At 39.1% G+C, this 20,790-nt stretch overlaps 1 protein-coding gene and 1 non-coding gene across 2 annotated transcripts in view; both read left to right on the top strand.

Annotated features, from left to right (window-relative positions):
- GRM8 (glutamate metabotropic receptor 8) overlaps positions 1 to 20,790 on the top strand; it is a 757,013-nt gene that overhangs the window by 532,740 nt on the left and 203,483 nt on the right. The window lies entirely within an intron of this gene.
- On the top strand, positions 6,409 to 6,501 carry LOC130852872 (small nucleolar RNA SNORA17). The gene has a single exon (XR_009053575.1). It is a non-coding gene; the product is annotated as a small nucleolar RNA SNORA17 (small nucleolar RNA).

Raw genomic sequence — 20,790 nt, forward strand, 5'->3', positions numbered from 1 at the left:
TAATCACCTCTTCCATTCCTTGGACATGCCAAGTCCTTTTCCAACCTCACTACCCTTTGCACCTGCTGTTCTCTCTGCCTAAAATTCTCTTTTCCTGATTTGTCACCTGCCTTCTTTTCCTTCTTCATATCTTTATCACTTACTATTCTTCAACAGACAACAGAAACCACTCCATTTTTAGCAGAAAAGAATTTAACATGATAAATTGGTGCTTACAATTTTTTGGAAAGGCTTGGGAAGAGCTCCAGATTGGACTTTCAAGAGTGACTCCAAGAATACCACCCCAGAACTGGTCCACCATCACTGCCTCATCGGGAAGCAGGGGAATCAGGAAATCACTGTCCCGACTTCTGGCTTCAGGGTGTGCCACTGTCGCCACGAGCAGGGCATGAGAAATGGGCTTGTCCAAAACAAACCAGGGGATTCAGTCAGCCTACGTATAATGATCACTATCCTCTGGCAGACTCACTACTCAGGTTGCCCCAGAGGGGTCCAGTTGTCTCTACCTTGGCCTACTCGGTTACTCTGTTTGCTTCTGTCATCTCCAATGGCTGGGATTAAGTGGACTATGAAGTCATTTTCTACTTTTGGTGGTATTTCCAAGACTCAACAGAAGCATTTCTCAGAAAACCTGACAATTGGAACTAATTCTAGATCTTGTAATAATAAAAGTCAAAAGCAAGACTATAGTCTAAGGTTTTCCAATGCCATTTTAAACAGGCTGCTCAGAAGCCACTGGGAGAGTTTACTAGAAACACAGATTTATTTTTTTAATTCCTTCCTGGAAACAATGATTTCCTTGGTGGAGCTCAAGAATCCATTCCTTTTAAAAACCACCAGTGCCTCTTGCACATGGTTAGATTTGAAACCCGGGGGACTAGATCTATCTTGAGGTCCCTTCCATATTTGGTATGAGAATTAATAAGTATCTTTTACATATATAAGCAGTGGTGTTAACTAAGATAAGAGCTATAAATGGGCCTGCAGGGTGAACTGCCAGGCTGCTGTGTGCCTTGCATGTGCTTGCTATTCAGGGCAGCCCAACCCAACATGTTGCACCTGCAGCTGGGAGCAACTGTGACTAAACTGATTCCCAAAATAGCTGACTCATTTCATTGCTTCCTGTTTCTCTTATTGTACTTTAAAATGTTTGCAATGGAGAGCCTAGCACACTGTCCAGTGCATTGCAAGTGCTTAGTAATTACTAGTTATAGATACATGTTTATTAAAAGAAGGAAGGGAAGGAGGAAGGGATGGAGAGAGGGAGGAAGCAAGTAATGGGATAATGTGGGAAATATAGCATAGAAAGAAATTTACTGTTCTTAGGTCAGGATGGAATTTTGACTTAAGAACATAAATGCTTAAAGTCTCTAGAGGAGATGACATTATTTTCTCCACTGTTTGATGACTGTCAAAAAACTAAACTTCATTGGGCTGATTTTCAGACATCTGAGAGCTTAGGTAGCTTTTTTGGCTGAACATAACTTAAAAATAAATGCAATAGATAATTTTATTTCATCAAATGATGTGAGAATGGCTTTGGGCAAGGTGCACTCAATTGAGCCTGGAGTTCTAGAGGCCTCTTTACCACCCTTATCAAATTATATAATTTATTCCTCTCAGCTTTTTAAACTCTAAAATGTAGATTATCATAACTTTTTAATTATAGGGTTGTTAAGAGAATCAAGTGAGCTAACAAATGAGAATGTGGTAAGAAATATTGAAAAGTGAGATCTAAAGAAGATTACTTGGCATTCTTGTAGAAATAGGTTTTCTTAAAAATCAATCATTAATTGCTAGAATGTAGAGGTATGAGATATTCAATTTTATTACAGTCTTCAGCTTTATTTTCTTTAAATTGAATTCTTGGATTCCAGATTTCCTTTAAGTCTGACATGGTTTCTTTCAGACACTGCACATGAAACAGCTTTTTAGGTTCATCAGTGGTCCAATATTGTGGAATTACAGTTGTTCTGTCTACTCTATACCAACTTCCCACATATTAAGGCGATGTGTAAAGTCAAGCGGGTGATGAAAAGGACCCTATGAACTATCTGAACAGTGTATGCCTTGGTTCTGATGTTCTTCTGTCTCATTGTGGACCCAACACCAGTTCAGTTAACATCCTCTATCCCCTTGTGCAGTGATGCTTACTTATCCTGAATAAATGTCACAGTGCCTGGAAAAAAACAATCAGTTTTTCAGATCTTATGTCTCTGAGAAATACTTTTCATCACTCTCCTTTGAGCCAGTATTTATCCTTGTGCTGAAAAATATGTACTGCAGCCAGAAAGACACAACCAGCTCAGGCAAGCAAGCCCCCAGTGGGCTTAGGGCACTTCTGGGGCACCCTGGCTCTTTATCTGGAGCCTGGAAATGATTGTTTGACACACATCGAAGGGGGAACCTCATCAGACACTGAAAATGGCACCCTGGAGTCTGCAAAAACCTTCCAACTGCTTCAGGGTGAAAAAATACATAGATGCAGAAACATAAAAGTCAAATTCAAAATGTAAAGAAAAATGAAAGGAAATAGAAGAGGAAGAAGGTGATAAAAAGAAACGTATGAATTGCTTTTCTATTTAGCAGTTTTAACAAAGTCATAGGGAAGGGTTCTGTCCATTTAAGTCCAGAGTCTTTGGGCATCTAATGAAAATATCATGAATTTTCCAAGTGCTTTCCATTTAATATTTTTGAAAGCGAGGGGATTTACATTTGGCATCAATCCAGCAGATACAAAACAGCACAACTGAGCTCTCATAAGCTTATTTATACTGAATTCAATCCTCATAAAAGCAGCACAGTTACAATTGAGGGACAGTGTGGAAAATGGCTTTGCCCTGAATTTGGATAGCATTGCTGAATCTTTAAATCTACTGTCATTTCAGTCATTCTATCATTAGTCTTTCCTCTGAAGCCCTTTGATGGCAATCTTGTTTTACAGATGAGCCCATTAATTTACTGGAACTTAAGTGATTAGCTCTGCTTGGCAGTCAGGTGCAGGGTTAAGATTAGATAAAAGTCCCTCAGGTTCAGGTGGTTGCTAAAACTTTGAGGACAGCAACCAGACATTCAGAAATCATCCACAGCTTCTCCCACCACATTCAAAAGAAAGTTTATTTCTCTTTGCAGAAAAAGTGCTTCTGAAGATTTTAAGGACCAGGTTGCTGGAAACATATTTTCTCCTCAGAAGCTATGATTATAATTTAGCGAGAATTCCTTGAAGTAAATTTAAATGTCTTTCAATATGTGCAATACACAGGTAATTAATAATTTGGTACATATTTATTTGACTTGCTGATGTTCCAGGCACTATGGTAGGCTCCACTGGGGTCACAAAGGTATGTAGCTCATAGAATCTGACCACATTGATTGATTAATTCATTCCTTCATTGTTTTATCCATTGATTTATGGTAGTCAATAACTGTTTGATAAATTAAGGAAAAAATAGCTTATAAGGTAAGGTTGAATGTTGTAGGAAGCATCAAATAGGTAAAGTGTTAACAGGCAGATAAGTCTGGATCATTCCAGGTACAGAAAAATAACATTACACTTTTCCTTCCCAAATAGATCCCAGAGGTGGAAAAGCATTACTAAACATACACTTACGTTTACTGAGTAGCACATGCCCTGATATGCCTGGAGTATTTTGTGACATGGATGCAACCAAAAAATAATATTGAGTTAAATATTGATAAAATAATATAAAAGATAAGCATCCCTTTTGTTAATTTTCTGGCAAATTTATGTTTGTTTAGTTTTCCTTCAATGGGGGACAATAGGACAATTTTATTACATTTCAGTCTTTGTAACATACTCCTCTAAATAAAATTGTAACAAAGAGCAAGCCACTACATATACTTTAAAAACTCCCCTTTCATTTACTGTAGGAGAAAAACAACTCAAGATTAATTGTGAGGGTTTCACCAGAGTATTGCTTAATTAAAGATGACCAGAGAAGCACCAGCCTTGGAGACTTCTTTAATTTGACAGCCTGGATACATCGCATGTTTGAGAAGTAGTTCTGCAATCCATTCCATTAGTATTAACCTCTGGAACTTAGCTCAAATAATGGTAGTGCACAAAGGAATAACGTGCTTCTCTGAATAGCAAACATTTACTGCATTTGCTTGCATTGTTTTTCACCTTTTTAGTAGATATTTTATTACTAAAATAAAAGAACTGTTTTATGGAAAAATTGCTGTAAGGTGCAGACTGTGGTGAACTTGGGGATCTGACCATTGCAGCCTTGAGTATAATTTCCACCTGAAGGTTGGGTAAGAGCATTTTTGAAATGATGTGAGCAGCACTTAAGCACCACTTCTGTTATTTTCATCAAACAGTGTTTTTAATGCTTCTTTGTTCTTCCCTTGTTGAAGCTTCACATTAGTAACTGCTGATTGATGCTCAGAAGAGAGGGGGATTACGGGAGAGAAGTATAGCATACTAATTCCTCTAAATTTGGGGATGGGGAGAAAGGTAGAAAGATGTGAGGAAATGTTATAAACATTTCAAAAGATGAAAAGAATGATCTGCAAAGGGATGATGTACTGATGTGTTATCCAGACAATAAAAACTGTCAGTTCCGAAGTGGAAACTCCTTTTGTTCTCAAGATCTTTACTAACTAAGCTACGTCAGCCCCCATCTTCCCCTCCTTCCCTCCAGCCTCATCTCTCCTTGTGCTTCTCTGTTCTCCTGCTCCCAAAGCCCGCCCTCCATCGTCAGCTCTTTCTAACCTCAGACAATAGACATGTTCAAGTGTCTTCTGTTATAAAAGAAGGGTAAAAAGACATAAGTAAGAACACCTCCCTTGTGTTGAACAACTAGGTGGGAGGAATTGTTTTCAGTGTATACGTATGTCAAATCATTACGATGTGCACTTTAAATATCTTGCAATTTTATTTTTCAATTATTTCTCAATAAAGCTGGGGGGAACCCCACAAAATACACCTTCTTTAAACCTCCTGCACAGCTGAGGACTATCTGATCCATCTGAATCACAGCTTCCTTTAAGGAGCAGGGGCTTCCAGATGTGGCCACTGAATCCTGTAGCAGGATAGGTATTCCTGATTTTCCTTTTCCTCAAATGTGCTTCTGCGTGGTGGCATGGCGCTGGTACTGATGCTGCCTTTAATATTTTGGTAAAATTTTGCTCATGAACTTCTGCCTTAATTTTGGTTTAAATTTTTTTTCATTAACATAGTATTTCTTTTGATTACTGAGTTTTTTTGACCCTTGATATTTGCATCCAATCAAGTACCTCACTCACCCTAATCCTAGCCCCGTGTATCCACTAGCACATTTGGTCAGTAACTCAGGATAGTTGTGCCTACCTTCAGTCAAATCTCTTCTCATATTGCTGCTCCCTGTTTCTGTGAACGTCATTACATTTTACTTGGTTGCCAAAGCCAGGAATCTGGGGCATCCTGGACCTGCCTTCATTCTTTCTTATCCCCATCTCCTCAACCATGTAATCAATGATCATATTTTGCCTACTTAGCTCTTTAATATTTCTTCAGAGTAAGATAAGACCCTCATAATTTCCTTCCAGAATTGCTATAATCATCCTCGATCCTTTTTATATCAGTGTGTCCCCCCATCCTTCCCTGGTTACATGGTTGCAGCCAGAGAAATCATTTGAAAATGAAAATCTGATCATTCCCCTGAGTACTTAAAATCCTTCAGTACCTCCCACAGCCTAGAATAGAATCCAGAATCCTTAGCAAAACATATAAGAACCTTAATCATTTGGCCCTGTTCAACCTGTCATTTCCACCTCCTGCCACTGACCAATTAAGATCTTTGCTGAATACTTGTAGGGCCATAAATGGACTGTTTCCTCATAGCTTTGATCCTTCTAGTGTGCTATTTTATCTACCTGAAATTCTCTTCCTTTAAAATTCAGTTCATAGGTCACCTTCTCCAGGAAGTCTTCCAGCTGTTTACACTCCGAGCTAGGCATCCTCATAGCTCTTATACTACTTCCTAGTCAGTCTGCTCACCATGCTCTGAGCTCCTTGGGGACAGGGACTTTATCTTTTAACATTTTGTCTCTTGTGCTGATATAGTTCTTCATGCAAAGTAGGTATTTCTCAAATTATAGAAGATATCAGTCTGGCTATCATTTTTTCTTTTCTTATTTTATTTATGATATAAACAACATTTTCTTTAAAACTATTTTCATATATGACTAACCTTGTATTGGGATGGATCATGATGTGTTTATTGGCCCAGAACTTGTTATTCTTGAATATAGACACCTCAATCCCTCCCCTCCATACCCAACCTTACTACATGCTCCTGGAAAAGTTACCCCATCTGGACAATCCTAGTAGGAATAGAGATCCTTAAAAATCATGACTTTTTCTGGGTGGAAGGGAGGGGACGCTGCCCTGTAGATGCCGGACCTGTGAGCACCATGGGCACAGGGAGGGAGCAGCTATTTCTACACTCAGTGCTCTGAACAGTGGGTGCTAAGAATGGTTTGTCGCTGGACATTGCAACAGGCAAACAAATACAAATCATGACTTTTTCATAGGAGATCCATGAGGCAAGACCAAGGGTGCAGGCAAAGGCTAAAGTTAAGTATCAGACAGGACCACACAAATTCTGTTTCTCATTCTTAAGGTAGACTTCCAGATACATGATATTATCAAGGCAAGAGACCATTGTTGGCCAGCTTAAATGCCTCTGGCTTTGGAGCTGGACAGAAATTGCATGGACACGTAGTCCAGGCAAGGAATCTAGAGAGACAAACATATCTCAAGGGTCTGATTGACCCAGATTAATATAATTTAATAGCAAATGCATGACAGCAGCATTAAATCTAACTAGGTTTGCCTAAGCAGAACCTGGATGAGACACAGAGATCTAAAAATAAGATAGTATATTTCAACACTCAAGAGCTTTCTTGATCACTTTAAGGCGTACTAAGAATTTTCCATAGATATGACAGTTATGAGGCAATTAATGGAATACTTTGCAAATCAATTGCAGAAAAAAGGAGAAAAAATGAGTAAGAAACAGCTAAAGTAAAAAATGAAACTACTATAAATATAGATAATAGCTTCCATTAAAAGTGTCTTCCAACATTGGAAAGTTTAATCACAGTTATACTCAAATCGTTGGTTACACTCTATTTCACAGCTATCCACTTTGGGAAAATCTATGCACCATTAAACATGATAGGTTCAATGTTTCTTATAATATCTGGTCAGCAGTGGAAAATTTGGTTAGCTAATTTCATTAACAAGTTTCAGTTTCATTTAATTTTAACAGTAACAATTAAAAAACAAGTACTATTTTTTTTTTTTTAAATCTGTAGGCAACACTTAAAATAAGATTAGACTGGCCTAAGCAGAAGTAGATCCTGGAATATACTAGAACTGAATTTCTGGAAAAAACTGGTATCACAAATGAGTGGGGAAAATAATGCATTTTCCTATTTGAAAAAGACTCAAGTTTAACTTTTACAAGTCGTACACCAATATTATCAGAGTGAGATCAAATCAGGGTCTTACGTGTAGTAGCCAACCATAAATCAATTATTTTAAAAATGTAGATGGTGCATATCTAATCTGCAAAAGGGGAGGAATTTTTCTAAACTTAAAGGAACTGAGGGAAAAAACCACATAGGACAATAAAAACATTTAATTAAATAAAAAGCTTAAACACTATGAACAAAGTTAAGAAAAAGTAGCTGGGAGAAATATTTACTTCAAATATAAAAGAAAACATTACGATGTTGAATATTTACCATGGTTATACAAATTTCTAACAACCTCCCTCAAAATCCTAAAATATCAATCAACAAAGAACATATTCCAACAATTCACAAAAGGAAACTACACTTGACTGTAAAAATGATTCAGCTTTAGAAGTGATCGATTAAACATAATTTGAGACATCATTTTTCACATATTGAATTAGAAAATATGTTCAGGAGAAATATTTTGGGTTGATGAGAGGGCACAGAGATGAGAGCGCCCTTTTATATGGCTGGCAGAAGATTAAGTAGGTTATAAAGTAAAGAAAACTTTCTGGAAAATAACTTACCATTTATTCTTTTCTAACCCTTTGGTTCAGAAATACCTCTTCCAAGAGTTTTACTCTAACAAGTCAACTGAAATAAAAACTATTTGTGCATGAAGATTTTTGTTAAAGCTTTTAATGTTAGAAAAAATACTCAAATGGCAGTAAAATGGAATATAATATAGGCATTAATATTACAATAGTTTAATGAAAAGAGAATATCCTTTTAAGGCTAAAATGCAAATTGTATACATGGTGTGATGGATAAGACTCATATATACCAAAAAACTGAAAGAAGAATGTTGGTCTGTTACAATGAGTATGTATGGTTGGTAGTTTATTATTAATTACTATTGTTTTCTTGTATTTTTCTCTGTCTCCTTGATTTCTCCAAAAGGGGCATTTATTATTTTCAAAATCAGGAAAATAAACAGTGTGAATAAAAGGATTTGGTTGAAGATGGAGCACAAGGGAATAATATTAATAAAACACTCCCTGTTATTCACCAACCTTCAATAAATTAGCAGTCTTTGTACCTATGTTGACAATTTGGTTTCCTGTCTTGTCACTTGTTATTCCAGTAGGTGACTACTGTGATCTTTAGGGGAGGTGCCATATCTAATTAATGTTAGTGAATTTTGAGGCAATTATTAAGTCATTTACTTCTCCAGCCAACTCTTCCTTGTTGAGGGTTTGGGTAGTGGAGCAAGGGGAGGGGAACACCATTCTTTGTGATAATTGAATGAGGGTAGTTAAATTAACCAAGCGTTAGGCTGTGAGAAGAATTCACGCATAAAGTATGATCTACTAATTTTCTGATCTTGCCTCTGTTTTACAAGATTGATATTTGGAAGGTGATTATTTTACTTTTGCGGGATTTGACATTTGTTAGGAATCAATTCCTGAAAGAAAAACGCAAAGTGACCTTAACTAAATTTGAAATTACTAAGGAACTCTTCCATGGTAAGGAAGAGAAAAAATTGCAGCTTTTTGTTGTTGCTGTTGTTGTTAGTACCGTGTAAAATTCCATATTCTGTAGTTAGAGGAAGCAACAACGGGTGTCGTCTTTGAGATTCTGAAATATTCGCAGTTTATTGCCCAGGGCTGCAGTATTTTCTCGTTATGTGCTGCTGGGAGAGTTCACTCGTCCTACGATGGCATATTGAATGCACCTTCCAAGTGGAGAGCAATGCTTTGTCCTAAAGACAGAAAGCTCCCTTCCCAGCACTTTTAACACGTGTCACCCAATGTTGACAGCAAGGACAGAGAGAGTGGCCTTAGCAGTCACTATCCTTGGTGGGTGACAACTAGAGGCCTTTGGGATTCAACAATGAGGCATTTCCTCACCATTCTGTTTACCTCTTATTCTACAGCAAGTCTGTATATCTGCCATTACTACAGAGTTTGACACAATTATAGCAAAGCATCAAAGATTGCAGTGTGAAAATTAAAATGCTGGCTCTCAGGGGTGTCTTCTGATTTTAGAGATACAGAGAGTGTTAGGCTTCCCACTCCTCTGTCAAGGCCCTCCTCCCAGGGAAAGCCTGACTCTCTCCTGCGATTCGGCAACATGGTCTTTTCCATCCCTGCCTTTCACTTCCCATCAGTCCCCTCTCCTCCCAGACTGTTTCTCCCTCCCTCGCAGTACCAGAGCTCTTGTCTTGTCTCCATCCTACCCTGTAACTGCCATGGAGAAAAAGCTTCCTATACTCCTTTACACTCAGATCCAAATATTAGTTCATTTATGGTAAGATTTCCATCACTCTTGGTTTCATTTGCATTTAAAAGGCCCCAAAGGTCTGAGTAGTCTACAGGGTTAAATTCTGATTGAGTCGAATTCCTTGAGTTATCTGGGGAGTCCTGTGGGGATTGGTGCCTCTTCCTTCCTATCCAGCTGGCTCTGTTCCTGAACAAGGATGCACGATGAAATTGATCGGATCCACTCTTACTCCCCTGCTCACATGCTCACCTTCTTCCTTCCTGGGCCCCGGTCTCATCCCTATAGGCACACAGGCTGCATCGCAGCGGGCCCAAGTGCGGTCTCATTTCTCCAATATTGCCCATAACGGAAGTTTTGGTCCTTCTGGCCAGCCCTAGCAGCAGTAAGAATAGATTCAGGAGCAGCTGCAACACAAGAATTTGTCTTTGCTTGGACTGCTTTATTTACACAATTATAGCTTATCTTTTATATAGTTTCCTTTGGCCAGCTTTCTTTATAATAACCTGCTTTGTAGAGAACCTTCCACCTCACAGCTTCCTGTCCACGTAGTCTTAAAACAGATCCCCGGCAAATAGTAACCAATCAATCCAACAAAGGCTGTAGACACATATGTCCTTAGAGTTCAGTCATATAGCAAGAGATTTACCCATGATAATTCAGGGACTTCTGCTCATATATTTGGCATATACATAAATTGTATGTACATACACAAACACAAAGAAAGAAGTCTTGAGTTACGATTACAAGTGAAAATACAATCTACAATTGTTAGTAGGATAAATTTGCAGAGGTAGATCTACTTCTTGGCAGTCCCTCCCTTTTTGTAGATAACCTTTCCAGCCACACCACCTCCAGTCACGCTATCCACACACGCTAATGTCACTCTCTGTTCCGTTATCTTGAGAGTGATTTTGTTGAGGCCAGAACCATGACTTATCATTCATTTGGGAAATTGAGGCTATTTAGTTTCTTTTAAAATTAATTAATTAGTTAGCTGCTTTGGGTCATTGTTGCTGCACACAGGTTTTCTTTAGCTGCGGAGAGCGGGGGCTACTCTTCGTTGCGGTGCGTGGGCTTCTCATTGCGGTGGCTTCTCTTGTTGCAGAGCACAGGTTCTAGGCACTCAGGCTTCAGTAGTTGTGGCACGTGGGCTCAATAGTTGTGGCTTGTGGGCTTTAGAGCGCAGGCTCAGTAGTTGCGGTGCATGGGCTTAGCTACTCCGTGGCATGTGGGATCTTCCCAGACCAGGGCTTGAACCCATGTCCCCTGCATTGGCTGGTGGATTCTTAACCACTACACCACCAAGGAAGTCCCCAGGCTGTTTAGTTTTAATTCTTCTATCCATAAGTAAAATTTTTCTATTAGCCATATAAAATAGACCCCATGCTAAATATTTATCTTAAATGAATTATCTTGCTCTGTCATCACAATAACTCATTATTGTAATTGGCATAGTTCCTATTTTACAGGTAAGGATATCAAAACTAGGGATGGTTGTTACCTGTCTCAGCTCACGATTGTGCAACAAGGTTCAAGGAGAATTCTATAGAGTCACGTGGTCAAAGAATAGGCTTTATTGGAGAAACTTAAGAGCTGATTGGATGTCAGTAAGAGAGGAACACGTTCCTGAAGACTCAACATCCCACGGAGTGGTGGATAAGGACCAGCCCCCTGCTGGATACATAGGGGCTTATGTTGTAGTGGAAGAACATTGCCCTAACTGCTCTCTCTTCTTATGGGGACAAGGTATGAGCCTCTTGTAAAGATAGTGCAGATAGATTTTTTGGATGACAGGCAATCTGCAATTAGTTGTCAGCTATGTGAGAAAACCAGCTACTCTGAATATGGGCACCTTGGAACCCAGGGTGAAGATACAGCTCCTCTTCTGAAAACACTGTTAACTCTATCCCTTGGGAAAAGGGAGGGCTCCAACTCTAGCTATTTTATCGTTCAGGTGATTGAAAGAGCATTTCAGGTTACTTTTTGAAAATTCTGTGTCATACCCCAGTCACCCAAGTTGTAAGTGTGTGTTAGAGGAATGCAGAATTTAAACCCAGATCTCTGTGATTCCAAAGCTATGCTATCCATTGCCTGCAATATTTATCAAGCTTCTATTTTCTTCTTTTTTTTCCAAAACTCACTTTCATTGCCACCCAGCTCAGTTCTACTCTGCCACAGGACAACCACACATCTGCCCTTAAATCTTTTTTTAAACCACAGGGAATATTTATTTTAAGTGAAAATATCCTTCTAAATCCTTTTACCTTTTCTCAGTGATACCTAGGGTTCTATTGATCACTGAATAGATGATGAGCAGACCTTTTTTGAAAACTTTCTTCTTCCAAGAGAACTGCTCTCTCTTGCATTTACAGGACAAGAGAGGAATCACAGTATTTGTTTGCCTCAACACCCCCATTCCACCACCATCACTGGATAATTATCCTTCTTTAAAAGTCCATGCCATCCTTAGGTACCACTCTCCCCCAATTCTAGTTGGCATCATTTATTCCCACTTAAAATATTTATTTTTCTCAATAACTTCAATTGCTAAACACATAACTTCTCTCATTATCCTCATTAGTTTTGAAATTAATCTAAGTATCACATTGCCATGATATTTTTAATCTTAATAAGTTTTCCTTCTACCCCTGTTCAGCTACACATTAGCATGGGTATATTTAGGGCTTCTGTATCATCCGGTGTGTTTTTCAGGGTTCTTCAGAGAAACAGTACCAATAGTATATGTAAGTTTGTAGAGAAAGGTTTGTTTTAAGGAATTGGCTCACATGATTTTAAGGGCTGGCAGGTCCCAAATCTATAGGGCAGGCCAGTAAGCAGAGACCTGGCAGGCTGGAAATGTTGATGTTGTGGTCTGAAGTCCAAAACCAGACTGGGGACAAAATCGCTTGCTTCTTTGGGGAATCTCAGTGTTTCCTCCTAAGGCCTTTAACTGATTGGATGAGACCTACCCAGATCAGGAAGCATAATCTACCTTACTCACAGCCTACTGATTTATACATTAATCACAACTAAAAAGTACCTCACAACAACATCAAGACCAGTGTTTGATCAAACAACTGGACCCCATTCAAGTTGACACGAAAAATTAAATATCACATTTGTTATGGTTCTGCCTTTGAGATTGTTAATGACACTCTCTTGATCTGATTTTCTTCCTGCTGCAGGGACCACTCTTCAACTTTTTTTGTCTCATTGTTCCTTTTTTTTTTCTTTTCCGGACAGCTCCTCTAAATACGGCTACCAAGGTTTGATCCTTTGCTTTTCTGTTATTCACTTTTCTTAGCAATCTCATTTACTCCCAAAGTATCACCTGTGAAGCTTAGATTGTGTTCTCTTTACCTTTGTTCTCACTTCCTTCTATTCATGGAAGCCCCTTTAATTTCTTGGAAAATATGAATGTATATTTTCAAGATTTACCTTCATATGACCTTTTTTGAGTTCCCATTCCTCCTAGATTTAATTGGCATTTCTTTCTTTGTACTCAACGGTACTCTGAATATATGTCTATCAGAGAACCTGCCAGAAAGACTTTAATGTGTGTCTCCTAATGGATTTAGTGCAGAGAGTTAAAAGGCAAGACACAGAATGGGACAGGGTATTTATAATATATATATAATAATCAAAGTGCTTGTATGCTGGAATACCTATTAAGTCAAAAAGTCCTACAAATGAATGAGAAAAAGGCAGACAACCCAATAAGAGGAAAAATATATAATTTGAACACATCAATAAAAAAAGAAAAGTAAAAATGATTTTAAATTCTGTTAATAATCTAGGAAATTCAAGTTAAAACTACAATAAGGTAGTGGTGTCTTTGAGAATGGCTAAATTTGAGCAAGCTGAGACTATCAAGTATTGGTAAGGATGTGAAGCTATAAGGATTCCCAATACTGCTGGCAGGAGTATAACTGGCTCAGCCACTCAGTACACCAGATAGGCATTTTCTGTTATGTTTGAAGACATTCATACTGGCGGATCTAGCAATTCCATTCTTAGTTATACACCCACCAGGAATACACATCCATTTGTAGCAGGACATATATAAAGAAATGTTTATAACTGTAATGTGCATAATAGCAAACTAGAACTAATCCAAATGTTCATCAATGCTAGCATAAATACACAGATGATAGTGTTTCTATGTAGTGAATGCTATTCAGCAGTGAAAACAAATGAATTACACATAACCATACAGTGAAAGTCGTTCTACAAGCAAAATCCAAAGTAGCAAGGTAAATAAGCTGATTCCATTATATAAAGTTCAAATAGGGAAATAAAAAAATGTTTGATTTTATTTACATAAATTTCAAAAAAACCCAGGCAAAACTAAACTGGAAGGTTTAAACTGCACATTTTGCACATTTAGGTGGAAATGATAAGAAACAAATCAGGGAAAATATTGCCTTGAAAGTTAGAGTGGTTACCTTTAGACAAGAGGATAGATTCGTGACTGGGAAAAGGTACAGAAGCGTCCATGCGGGTGCATGGGGTGGGGAGCAGTTGTCTGAAAGTGCCAACAGTGCTTTATTTCCTGACCCATGTGGTGATTACATGGATGTTTGTTTTTGTAATAATTCATTAAGGTGTGTGATTAGGTTTTGTTCAGTTTTCTGTATATTATATTTCATACTGAAAATCTGTATATAGTTATATGAAGATGGAAACAGGTAGAAGCGAGCTACTGGAATTGTAGGGTGATAGCCTCCTCGATGAGGACGAGGCAAGCCAGTGATTTCTGGCTGGTTTGTCACATACTTTTTAGCTGAAGGAATTAGTACCACATTGGTCCAGATGTCGTGCAGTGTTTTCCATTGAGCTCACAGTGGAGAAAGGCAGTCAAGGGTGACAGGAAAGTGCTGAGCTTTTAGACTTCAACAACCTGCGACTAACACAGTCAGTTAGCAGAATACACAGAACACAAGGTACACGGGCTCCCAATTCTCAAATGAGTAGGGAAAAAAAAACACAACAGGCTTTCCCCAGAATTTCCCTGTCCAGGTAATCATGAGAATCTGCATATGGGTCACATTTTACCATGAATCCATCCCTCTTGTCATGAATCTGTTTCCATGTGCTGGAAAGCAGCAGAACCTGTCCAGGTCAGACTCTTCAGATGCTGCCCCTGCAGAGGCCACTTAGTGGTTTTTGCTGCCCTGGATGGACTTGCAGTGCAGTTAAAGTCTGACATGTCTACAGATAGGGGGACCACCAAGCCACCTTCTCCTGATAACTTCAGTGTGATGCTTGAGGACACTTCTGCCCCAGATGCAGAGTTCTGACCCTCTCCCTAAACCTCACTCATCAAAGTGGGGAAGAGGATATTCTCCTCCATAGCATCATGTCAGGAAAAAACAAGTCAGCAAAAATCACTGGAAGCCAAGCGTGATGATACACAAAACAGGCCATTTCCCCAAGCTGAGCCCATGTGCCAGGAGGGACCCCAGCATCAGCCACTGTCTGCTGAGACTACATCCAGTCTCCCTCCACGAATCAGGTGCTAAGTCCAGAATCTCAGTCTAGACCATCCACTCCGTTGCGGTGGGTGTGCTCAAAAGAACTCCCTTTTGTTTTTCTCCCTGTTCTTCTCTGTATCTTCCTTCCCTCCATCATTGCCCCGCTCCCATCCCCTCTTCTTCCCTCCCTTCTGCTCACCTTGCCTTCATCCACAGATATTTACATGCCAGGCACTGTGCTAGGCAATGTAGAACACAGTAGTGAAAAATTCAACATGTTCCTTCTCTCACAAAGGTCACAACTTCCTGCCTTCTGGCCTTACTGTGGATTATCTCAGAACCTCAGAAAAGTTTGAATAACTTTCTCACAGGAAGGGAAAGCAGTCCAAATTTATTTTCTCCCAGGGGACCTTCAATCTGCTATTAACTTATCATTCATAGATAAAAAGAGCAATGGGAGAGAAGGACCTGTCTGTCACCCAAAGACCATAAGGCTTTCCAACAAAAGCAACTAATGTCTAGGCCCTCACCTGGGCTGAAATATCTTGTTTGTGTAACATCTATCATATGTAATATATTTAAATGCTTGGTTTAATTAAGAAAGGAACATCGACTTTTTGTTTTAAATAAGTACAACACATACTTGACATTTGATAAGTTCTCTCTCTTTTTTTTTTTTTTGGCTGTGTTGGGTCTTCATTGCTGTGGGCAGGCTTTCTCTAGTTGTCGCCAGCAGGATCTACTGTTCGTTGTGGTGTGCTGGCTACTCAGTGCAATGGCTTCTTTTGTTGCGGAGCACAAGCTCTAGGCTGGCAGGCTTCAGTAGTTGTGACTCATGGGCTCTAGAGCGCAGGCTCAGTAGTTGCGGCCCATGGGCTTAGTTGCTCCGCGGCATGTGGGATCTTCCTGGACCAGGGATCAAACTCATGTCCCCTGCATTGGCAGGCAGATTCTCAACAACTGCGCCACCAGTGAAGTCCATAATAAGTTGTATAGATGAACAGTTAAGTAGAGATATGAGTGGAGGGAGAGAAGAAGTATCAATAGAAAAGGGAGAAAAGGACATCTTAAAGAAGAGAACAGAAAGGCTTACTAAGATCTGAAATGTTTTCACACTTTACATTGAGAGCTGATGAATGTGATTACCTTATCTCTTTGAGAGTCTAATTAATTAATAGGAGATTCAGCTCTCCAGCTGCTCTCATCTCAAACAGAGACTTCACTGGGGATGAGTTAAACATAGCACCAAACAGGGACGAATAGGAGATAGGGCCACAGCACAGACCAGACCAAGTTGACCTAAGATTGGTTGAATATTTTTTTAAGCTCTTTATTGGAGTATAATTGCTTTACACTGTTGTGCCAGTTTCTGCTGTACAACAAAGTGAATTAGCTGTATTTATACATATATCCCCATATCCCCTCCCTCCCACGATTCCTTCCCACCCTCCCACCCCTCTAGGTCATCACCCATCATCAAGTTGATCTCCTTGTGCTATGCAGCAACTTCCCACTAGCTATCTATTTTACACTTGGTAGTGTATATATGTCAACGCTACTCTCTCACTTTGTCCCAGTTTCCCCTTTGCCCCCTACCCCATGTCCTCAAGTCTGCTCTCTACATCTGCATCTTTATTCTTGCCCTGCCACTGGGCTCATCAGTACCATTTTTTTTTTAGATTCCATATATACGCATTAGCATATGGCATTTGTTTTTCTCTTTCTGGCTTATTCACTCTGTATGACAGACTCTAGGTCCATCCACCTCACTACAAATAAGTCAATTTCATTCCTTTTTATGGCTGAGTAATATTCCATTGTATATATGTGCCACATCTTTTTTTTTAAGAACTTTTATTGAGATACAGTTAACATACAATAAACTGCATATATTTAGAGTGTACAGTTTTGTATCCTAATCTCCCAATTCATTCCCCCCCAACCCTCCCCACGTTCCCCACTTGGTGTCCATATGTTTGTTCTCTACATCTGTGTCTCTATTTCTGCCTTGCAAACCAGTTGATTTGTACCACTTTTCTATATTCTGCATATATGCGTTAATATGCGATATTTGCTTTTCTCTTTCTGACTCACTTCACTCTGTATGACAGTCTCTAGGTCTATCCATGTCTCTGCAAATGTCACAGTTTCATTGCTTTTTACAGCTGAGTAATATTCCATTGTATATATGTACCACATCTTCTTTACCCATTTATCTGTTGATGGGTATTTAGGTTGTTTCCATGTCCTGGCTATTGTAAATAGTGTTGCAATGAACATTGTGGTACACACATCTTTTTGGATTATGGTTTTCTCAGGATAGGTTGGTTGAATTTAAATTAGGACCTTGCATGGGTGTTTTCAATCCCACAATAACCCAGTTGTGTTGGAGTGGAGAGTAGGATAAAATTGTGTATTCAGCTAACATGGAAATCAAACCTCTCACTTTGGCAGGAGTCCCAGCTTTTCTTTTCACCATCCCCCTCACCACTGTGGTCTGATCCTTCAGTATATCCTAGGGCAGGGATCACACTCTTTTTCTATAAAGGGCCAGGTAATAAATATCCCAGCCTTTCAGGCTAGACAGTTTTCTTTGCAGCTATTCAACTTTTTCACTGTAGCTGTGAAGCAATATGTAAATGAATGGGTGAGGCCATGTTGCAACAAAACATTTATTTACTAAAATGATGGCAGGCAAGAGGCTTGTGGACCACACTTTGCTGACCCCTGTCCTAGTGAATAAGAGTTCAGGCTTTAAACTAGACAGCTTTGTGTCGCAATTAAAGCTGTCATTTACGAGATTCGTAACCTTCGCCAAGCCGCTTAACCTCTCTCGGCAGCTGTTTTCTTGTCTGCAAATTGGGGATCGTAATGCTTACCTTATGGTATCATGAGAATTAAATCAAATCATTTATAAAAACTGTCCAGACACAGTGCCTGATTCATATTATGTCTTCAGTCAAGGGAAGGTGTCATTAATAGTCACTCACTAATTCATTTGTCCCTTCATTCATTCAATTAGTTGTTTGACAGACATTTAGTGAGTGCCTTTCATGAGTCAGGCATTTGGTAGGGTTGGGATACTGCAATACATAATGTCTATCCCTGATCTAAGGACTCACATAGTATAGAAGGGAAAATGAACAAGTGAATGAGCATTTATAGTGTAAGATCAGTGCTAAGAAAGATACCATAAGTCAAAAATGCTTTGAGAACTAGTAAGGGTACATCCAGTTTAGCTGTGAAGCTTCCTGGCTTTGAACGACGCTCTTTACCCTTTGAGCAGTTGCTAATTTATTTCTCTATATTGGGTTTGGGATAGCTCATAAAACCCAGGCAGAACATATTCATAAAGTGGAGAGAATGGAGGATTACCCATGAGAATTGACTAAAAATAATAAATACAGTGAATGAAGGAGAAAGGGAAAAAATAATCTCCAAGGTTAAAAAGCAAAAATGTGTCTTTGTGGAATACCTGCCTGGATACTTAACCATTTTTGATTAGAAATATGGATTGGAGGAAGGGGTCATCATTCAAGCTAATGAGCCCCGGAACTTACCATCTGAGAGGGCTCTTCCAGTATCTGCCTCTAAGAATATGTATCTAGCAATTGAAAGTAAACACAAGTCAGCATGATGCCTGGAAATCTGTGAACTTGGGAATGAGATCAGATCCCTCCTCTGTCATAAGTGATTGGTTCAGTTTGGAGGAAATTCCTCAAATCTCCAAATCTTTTGAGTTCCAGCCGAGCTTTTCTTTTCTCTGATGAGAAATAGGTGCTGGGATAAAATGTGTGCACAGTGCTTTCTGTCCAGTTTGTAATTTCACGTGAACATGTCACTGTGAGGGGTGCACTTCTAGCTGTGCAGTCATCGGGAGAGCAGCTCTGGTGGACTCAGCTCCTGTGATGGGCAGAAAACTGCAAGTGGGCAGCAGCAGCTCTCAGGGGTTGTGGACATAGAGGATGGGCAGCTCTCTGAACGGGACAGAGCTGGTGGAGAAAACAAGGCTGCTGCCACAGAGCAGTAGAGAGCAACTTTTGTTAAGTGATGAAATATCTGGTGGGGAGCCCTAAAATAACAGTGGGGGGTGTCAGGGGCTGGCTGTTCTACACAAGAATGTGCTAAAGATGAGGTATGATCAACACAGGGTTTAAGAAGTCAAAGAACTGGCTGCCTAACATTTTATTTTCTCTACCTGCTCACTGTTCCTTCAAATATTTCTAAAGTACTTGTGTATTAGTTCTAGAATCACTTCTCATTAAATTCTAAAAATGAGTTTTTTTCTTGTCCCAAGCAACCATAGAAGTGAAAGAAGGAAAAGACTGTACTGTAATTCAGACGCATGCCTGTGTGTGTTTTCATGTGTTTGTGTGTGTGTGTCTGTGTGAGGGTTTGTAGGAAATAACAAGGGTAAATCGATAACATAAAGAGGAACAAACATTCCAGGTGTCAGATGACTGTGCTCTTTTGAAAGGCACTGAAGGTGTTGCTCATGACCATGGATGGTGCCTGAATATTAACAAAATGTTGGAGGTAACAAATATTTACAGAATAGGTTATCCCCTTGCCTCTTCGTAAGCAAAGCACATGGCTAATAATGTTAGTTGGCAGTACACCAGGGCAGATGGACAATGATAAAATGGGTATATTAATGACAAATAGGTTACTGACAGGAGTTCTAAATCTAAAATACCCCTTCCTTAAGTAGCTTATTAAATAGATTGTATTGTAAGGCACAGAAGGGCAAGACTTCACTATCAGAAAGAAATAATTGGAAAAATACACATATGAATATTTAATGTATGTATACTTATTGCATTTCCTCAAATCTCTTATGATTTATTGCAAAATAAATTTGATTAATAACCATATTTTTCTGGATCAAATAGGTATGAAAGATACATAACAACTAAAAAGCAAGTTCCAGTTATTTGGAAACTTCAATATATGGCAATAAGTACTTCTTGATCAAGGAAATGTGGGTTTTTATATATATATATATATAGTCATCACTCTTGTTGAAGGGTGAGCAGACTGGCCAGACAGGACTAGGGGTGAGCTTATAAACTAAGTAGACAATCTTCCACTGACAATTGTCAGTGGGCAATAAATAACCACCAGTAGGCAACTTGCCAGTTATAATACAGGATGTGCCACTCATGCTTTAAGAAACTTTGGTTTTAGTTCCAGTTGTACATCTCACTGGCTATGTAACCTGAGGAGAGTCTCCTATATGTTAAGTCCCATCTTTAATGAGACCCTCTGAGAAAAATAGCCCCTGGATGTATATACTGGGTTTTATCACCCTGTTTTATACTCTTTCAGCATCTCCTACTTCTCACTTATAGCAATTATTACAATTCTAATTCAATTATTTGTATAATTATGTATTACTTACGCACTCTAGTGTGGATCTCATTCATCACTCTATCCAGCTTCTACCTCAGTGCCTGGCATATGGTCGATGCTCCAATTATATTTATTGAGCAAAGAAAATTATTTCACTCTCTAGGCACCAATGTTTCCATTAGTAAGATGAGGACATTATCCTAAAAGATCT

Source organism: Hippopotamus amphibius, chromosome 4 (genome assembly GCF_030028045.1).
Source record: "Hippopotamus amphibius kiboko isolate mHipAmp2 chromosome 4, mHipAmp2.hap2, whole genome shotgun sequence".
In the NCBI taxonomy this organism is placed as follows: Eukaryota; Metazoa; Chordata; class Mammalia; order Artiodactyla; family Hippopotamidae; genus Hippopotamus; species Hippopotamus amphibius.